The following is a 7,572-nucleotide window of genomic DNA, read 5'->3' on the forward strand; positions in this document are numbered from 1 at the left end:
ATACTTTATACATACTTAGCAGCTAAAGCCCATACTGTTTAAATCTCTTGACTGTACTATAGATATGCCTTTGAAGTAGAAGTACATTTCATTCATAAATGAATCTACAGCAGAAGGACTGATAATCTGCTGTCTTTTCTAGACTGGAAGGGCCAGCTAGTAAAAGAGCATCCTGGGATGTTTCTCTCACCTAATTTTAAATGTCTGAACTGCCCCCCTCAGACTCCCTGTGCAGCCTAGGCTCCTCCAGAAGCATTCGCTTCTGTTTCACATGTCTGCATTACAATGAATTGAATAGCTCTCTGGAGATATTTCTTTCCACCAACTATAAAAGAAACCTTGGGAGTCCTGCTACAGCCTTGGTTATCTAATTTAAGGCAAAGTAACACCAGAGAGTACACCAGCATAAAGCTTTGATAATAGGAGTGTTCAGTAACCATTGAACAACTGAAAATTGCTGAGAAAGCATTTGGTTTTGAACTCCGTAAAGGTCAGGAATCTGAATAAAAGGGTTCAAATTATATTGTCAGAAGAAATACCTCTGTTTAGTTACACATTTCATATATTATGATCTGTATATAACTAGAATCCAATTCCTTTTCCTATAGCAATTGCTTCCTCTGTTGGAAGTTAATTATCCTATAATCATGGCACAAATTATCCAAGAGAGATGGTGACATGTTTTACTTTATCAGCTTCCTGACAAAGTCCCTGGGATGTAATCAACTTATAATGCCAGTGGAGTCTAGAGGATTACATCACTGGCAGATTTGACTCCTAATTGAAACCTCAGGAAAAACAAAGCAAAACAAAATGACAAAACTAATGCCAACAAAACCAAAAAGGTTGCCTTTCTTTTAAAAGTAAAAGCTAAAAGTTTGTGAAATTATAAACTGCCAATAGATTAGTAGTTATTGAGAGGAGTTACTCACCACACCTAACATTAGCTAGCAAAGTGCTAGATATCTGCTCTAAACTGGTGTTTGTCCTCAACAAGACATGACTAAGTAAAGAAAAAACAATGTAATGAATTGTTATTTTTGGAGAAGAAATTCCTGACTTCCTCATAACTTCTCACTGAAGAGATCAATTACGATCAATTACTCTGCTTGGACAGGAATGTAGAGCAATCAGAAAGGAAAGTTTGAAAAAATCTCATCTTCTATTTTTGACTTTATAATCTTAGTCACATATTCCCAGATATATGTGTGAAAGAATTCAGTCACTAGTTTTTTATAGTAATATGTATGTTCTAATCTAAAATTATTATGAAATACATTAAAACATAAATTTATATATTTATGGTTAAAATAAGAGCTAATATTAAGTAGTGAAGAGGCTGGTATAGTCACAGTGACATAAAAGAAAGAAAGAAAAGATTTCAATCTTTATTTCACTACAAAACCTCTCCAGATGGTTTTCTTGGCAAGAAACAGGAAAAAAAAAAAAAAAAAAAAAAAAAAAAAAAAAAAGCTATGTGGAAGATGCAGCTTAATTTGACAGCCTTGAAAGTGTAAATCTGCTTGAAAAAAAATGCATAAACTCTATAGAAAAACTCTAGATTCCGCCAAATGATTCATTATTTTAATATCTTCCTGTTTTCATGCACACCCTCTCTTTTCCTTTGTGAATGCTCTTTGAATAACTATTAAGGATTTAGCTTTACAATGAAGCTTTTATAACTTTCTGGATCTTTGTCATGTTGGCATGTGGGTCATTCCCTTTATGTAAGGACAAGAAGAAGGTGGAGAACAGTTGTTCTGCTGGGATAAGGAAAAAGTTAAACCTGAACTGGCCAAGTATTGCTCTGACATACAAAGTGAATTGCTTTTTTCCTTAGGAACTAAAGGCTGGCAGGTAGCAAGCATGGAGGAAACCTAAAAACATTTGAATGCTATCTATTCCAGCAGATGTCAGTAAGAGACAATAGTGTTTATGGGATGGCCAAATCAAAGACAAGCAGGTATTTAAAATCACAAAAGTATGGAAAAGATTTTCCTAGCTACCAAAGCAATGTTTCACCACTGAAACATTTTCTAGCTCCCAAATAAGACTTTACTTTGGATCCAGGTCTGGAAACAAACTCTTATTTTCCAGTACATTTCAAAGCTTATGGTAATATATACTCTTTATACAAAACTCTATGGAGTTCAGGAGATGAGCTGAGTGCTATTGCAAAGGAAATAGTGAAGGTTAAAACAAAGAGAAGTATATGCACCTCCATAAATGGTACATTTGTAAAGAAGGAAATTATATAATTATTGAACATTTTAATAATTTAAACTTTTTAGAGACAATGATATTATAATTATTATTGCTGTTGCTATTACTGTTATTGTTATTATTATAAGGCCAAGTGCCAGGTTCATGCACTTGGGCCACAATAACCCTATGCAACACCATAGGCTTGGGGCAGAGTGGCTAGAAGACTGTGTAGAGGAAAAGGACCTGGGAGTGTTGATCGATGCTTGGCTGAACATGGGCTGACAGTGTCCCAGGTAGCCAAGAAGACCAATGGCATCTTGGCCTATATTAGAAATAGCGTAGCCAGCAGGAGCAAGGAGGTGATCATCCCCCTGTTCTCAGCTCTAGTGAGGCCACACTTCAAGTATTGTGTTCAGCTTTGGGCCCCTCACAGGACATTGAGGCCCTGGAGAGTGTCCAGAGAAAGGCAACAAAACAGGTGAGGAGTCTGGAGCACAAGTGTTATGAGCAGCTGAGGGAGCTGGGATTGTTTAGTCTAGAGAAGAGGGGGCTCAGGGGAGACCTCATTGTACTTTACAACTTCCTGAAGGGAGGTTGTAAGGAGGAGGGGGTTGGCCTCTTTTCCCAGATAACTTGTTTTAGGACTTGAGGAAATGGCCACAAGTTGCATCAGGGGAGATTTAGATATTACAAAAAATGTCTTCTCTCAGAGTGATCAGGCACTGGAACGGCCTGCCAAGTGAGGTGGTGGAGTTAATGTCCCTAGTGGTGTTCAAGAAGTTCCTGGACAAGGTGCTATGAAATATGATTCAGTAGCTTAGTGGGTAATATTGGTGATAGGATGATGGTTGGACTAGATGATCTTGTAGGTCCTTTCCAACCTTGTGTTTCTATGATTCTATGATTATTGACAGTCTGATTATTATCTGTACCAAATACACACACAAAATTAGGTGATAGAAGAATAAAGAAAATTATGAAATAACACATGAATATAATGCTTGTGTAAGTTCTCGGTGACAAGAAACACCTCTCTGTTGTGTGGCTGTGCAGTACCAAGCACTCAAGTCTCAGTCTGTGGCTGTTATTCTGTTGGTGTTGTGATACTCACATCAGCAAAGCCAATTGCAAACAAAAGATGATGAACCATTGCATTATATCACAAATTATTTCCCACGTGGTTTTAATAAAAACAAAGCATAGGCTACATTTATATTTGCTGTTGTTCAATCTGTTCTTTTTATCAAACATGAAATTTATATGAATTATTCTTGGATTTTAGTTAATGGACAGAGTTTGAGATCAGAGATGGGGGCAAGGTATATAACAAAGCAGAAGAAAGACACTGCAAAAAAAACAACACTTTCCCCTCCAAACCAGGTGTGCAGTCTGCAACCCCTGCAATACAGCTAGATATTTAGAGGACTGCAATAGGAACTCTCAGCTAGTGATGTGAGAGCAGCAGGAACAGATGGTGATATAGCACTCTCATATTCTGTATCTCTCCACCCACCAGCACCTGCTATCTAATTCCCTTTCATTATTCAGCTTCCCAGTAACAAATTTTTATATTCTTACCTTTCATTTGTTTTGATATTGGATCTATGTTCACAAACTATGTCAGTTTAATGCTCCTGATTTATAAGTTTTTTATGAGTTATAAGTGAGAGGAGAGGCAGGCCCTCACCTTCATTAGAAATGTATAACTCAATCTTTAAGAATAATCTGTCCTTCAGAAAACCATACAAGCAATCACATCTCACTACTTAGGAGAAGAGAAACATCATGTGATAAGTATGCTATGCAAGGGTAATACATTTACTGTCTCATTTGTTCTGTCTGTACCTTCAGATTCATCAACACTTTAACTAGAAATACCAAAAACCTTGAAGATTCTTGGAAGAACACAAATTCAATTCCTTAGACTTTTATTTATTTTTTTTTTAATGAGTGTGGTCCTGACAAGCATCTGTGTCTCATCACAAATTCATCTTCATAAGGAGGTCATTAGTAAGCCCCTAATTGTGGGTTATGGCAGTCCAAATGTTGAAGACTGAGAATGTCAGCAGTTTGTAAAACTATCACAGCCTGTCAATTTTAGAAAGGTCAGTAGGACCCAGTTTTAGTCGAATGTTCTCTGCAAGCTTCATAATTCAATACTCTATCATTCCTTGCTCTCTGTATCTCTTCCTTATTACTTTTCCAAATACCCTGTATGAGTAAAAGGATCACAGTTTTAGTGCAATAGAGATATCCTTTGGATGGAACAAATCAGTTCTGGGCCAGTTGCACAACTGTTTCCAGGAGCCAAAATCTGCCTTGGATGCAAGTCAGTGGAAACATGCACATTCAGTAGTAGTCTCCAGACCCAGAAGTAGAAGCAAAGAGTAACTGGAGCAGCTGAAACTGCCAAAGGGATTTAGGTTGGCAGAATGTTTTTAACCTAATTTGGCAAGTGATCAGGACTCCAGAAGCTAATAGCTCATTGCTTTAAAAAAAAAACAACATCTCTTTGTTTAATACAAATATTCATAATATTGGCTTCATATCTTATCTGTCAGCTCTAAAACAAAAAAGAAATCCCAGTTTCCATAAGGCTATTATGTGTGAACATTGGCTGTTTTGACTTGTTGCAAATCATGACACCAATAAAACTACCAGCATATAGTCTCCCCTTGAAGATTCTCCACTTAATGGGTAGGCCTTCAGACCAAACCTGCCCTGTGGAAATGTTGGTACATTACCAGCTGGATGGAAAAACAATCTTGCCTTTTCCCATTTCTCTTCACTGACGTATGACATTGCACAGTGGTTTTTCCTCAGAGATGAAACCACTGGACTGTCTTGTATTTCCAGGAATTTGAATTACCCAACTTCTTTCAGCAATCTTGACACTGATTCTTATTTTATATAATTTCCTCATTCTCTCCCATTCTCTGTGTATACACAGAGAATTACACTTCCTTTCAGTCTTTTCCCCTTTTTGTCTTTAAATAAGGCAAATTTTGCTTGTCAAAATAGCTTTTTTGACCCAGAGTCTCTTACAGAAGGAACTGGAAATGAGTCATGGAAACACCCACTGTTTTGATACTTAGTATTTCAACTTGAAGGACTATAGCATCACTCCTAAGAAAATAATTAAAAATAATTATGGAAATCACACTCCTTTTCTGTAAACTTAAACACTTTCTGCAAGGGCCTGCGTCTTTAATGGAAGATGGACTCTTATAGTCTTCAAATTAAAAAGTGATAGGTTAAACAGATAAGGGTGATTCTTAAGCAACTCACCTCTCTGAATTCCAGGAATGTGGCCCAGTAGTAAAAGCCTGAACTTTTCAGGCTGCTATACGCAAGCGGTTCCAATTTTTCCTGTACCTAGTATCACAGAATCACAAAATCACAGAATACCAGAATCATCTAAGTTGGAAGAGACCTCCAAGATCACCGAGTTCAACCTCTGACCTAACACTAACAAGTCGTCCACTAAACTATATCACTAAGCTCTACATCTAAATGTTTTAAAGACATCCAGGAATGGTGACTCAACCAATTCCCTGGTCAGCCTATTCCAATGCCTAACAAGCCTTTCGGTAAAGAAGTTCTTCATAATATCCAACCTAAACCTTCCCTAGTGCACCTTGGAGTTCTTCTTGTAGCGAGGGGCCCAAAACTGAACACACTACTCGAGGTGCAGCCTCACCAGAGCCAAGTACAGGGGGACAATCACTTCCCTAGCCCTGCTGGCCACTCTGCTTCTTATACAAGCCAGGATACTGTTGGCCTTCTTGGCCACCTGAGCACAGTGCTGGCTCATATTCAGCTGACTGTCAAACAATACTCCCAAGTCCTTCTCTGCCAGGCAGCTTTCTAACCATTTATCTCCCAGCTTGTAGTGCTGCTTGGGGTTGTTGCGCCCCAGGTGCAGGACCCGGCACTTGGCCTTGTTGAACTTCATACAGTTGTCCTTGGCCCATCATTCCAGCCTATCCAGATCATCCTGCAGAGCCTTCCTACCCTCGAGCGGACCAACATATGCACCTAACTTGGTGTCATCTGCAAACTTACTGAGGGTGTGCTCAATCCCCTCATCCAGATCATCTATAAAGATATTAAAGAGAACTGGCCCTAGTACTGAACCCAGTACCTCTGCTTAGTGCATTGCCTTTGTGAATTCCACTTAGAAGTTTTTAATTCTCCTCATATTTACTATAAAGAATTATTTAGATAATTAATTTAGATTTTGGTTTGTGCAAAATGCCAGGATATGCTACAACCCTATAGTATCTGTTTTAAAGCCTCCCAGAGAAACATAGGTGCAAATATTTCAAGACCTCCCTTGGCATTTTGAGGTTTTGAATTCTCCTCTGAAAATGTCAGATGTTTTCTAATTGTTTGTTTCAAACAGAAAAGTCAGTCCACCATGTTGTCTACTGTTTCAGACATTTAAAATAAATAAATAAATAAATAAATAATCAAGACAAGTCATTTTGTCATTATTGCTGTCTCAAGAATTTTTTTTTTTTTGCTTCAGAGTTCATGAATACTTGTGGTGGTTTTACCGTGCTGGGCAGCTAAACACCACAACTGCTCTCTCACTCCCCCTCCTTTAGATGAGGAGGGGGAGAAGTAAAGCAAAGAACAACTCACGAGTTGAGATAAGGATAATTTAATTAAAGGGAAATAATTATAATAATTAAATAAAGACTACCATGAACTAAACAATTTAACTAAGGGGAAGTAAAAGGGAAAAGGGGAAAAAGGGAGGAAAACAAACAAACAAAATAAATGAAAGCTATATGGAAGTGCAGAGGAAAGAAATTACTCTCTACTTCCCACAAATGAGCGATGATTGACCACGTCCTTGAAGCAAGGCCTCAACGCACGCAGCCGGTGTTCGAGAGGAGGACCGACGTCTTCTCAACGAGAGCCCACCCCTCCCCTCTTCTTCCTGTTTCCACCTTTTATTGCTGAGTGTGACACCACATGGTATGGAATATCCCTTTGATTGGTTTAGGTCAGCTGCCCTAGTGATGTTTCTCTCCTCACTTTTTGCCCACCCCCTAGGAGGGTTAGAGAAAGGCCCAATGCTGTGCCACTGCTGCTCAGCAGTAGACACAACACTGGTGTGATAACACTGCTGTTCCAGCTACAAGTACAGAGTACGGCACTGAATGGGACTGAATGGGCTGCTGCCGGGAAAGTTAACATTCCAGCCAGACCCAGTACAATACTTCTAGAATACACAGTATCTTGAATCTGTGAACCTGTCTTAGAAGAACTTGCAAGAGGAATACAATGTTTTACCAAGAGCTTTCTTTAAAACTGTTTCTTGAAATATCATCATATGGACTGTTAGAAAGCAGCCTC

Source organism: Aythya ferina (assembly GCF_964211825.1).
Source record: "Aythya ferina genome assembly, chromosome: 2".
NCBI lineage: Eukaryota > Metazoa > Chordata > Aves > Anseriformes > Anatidae > Aythya > Aythya ferina.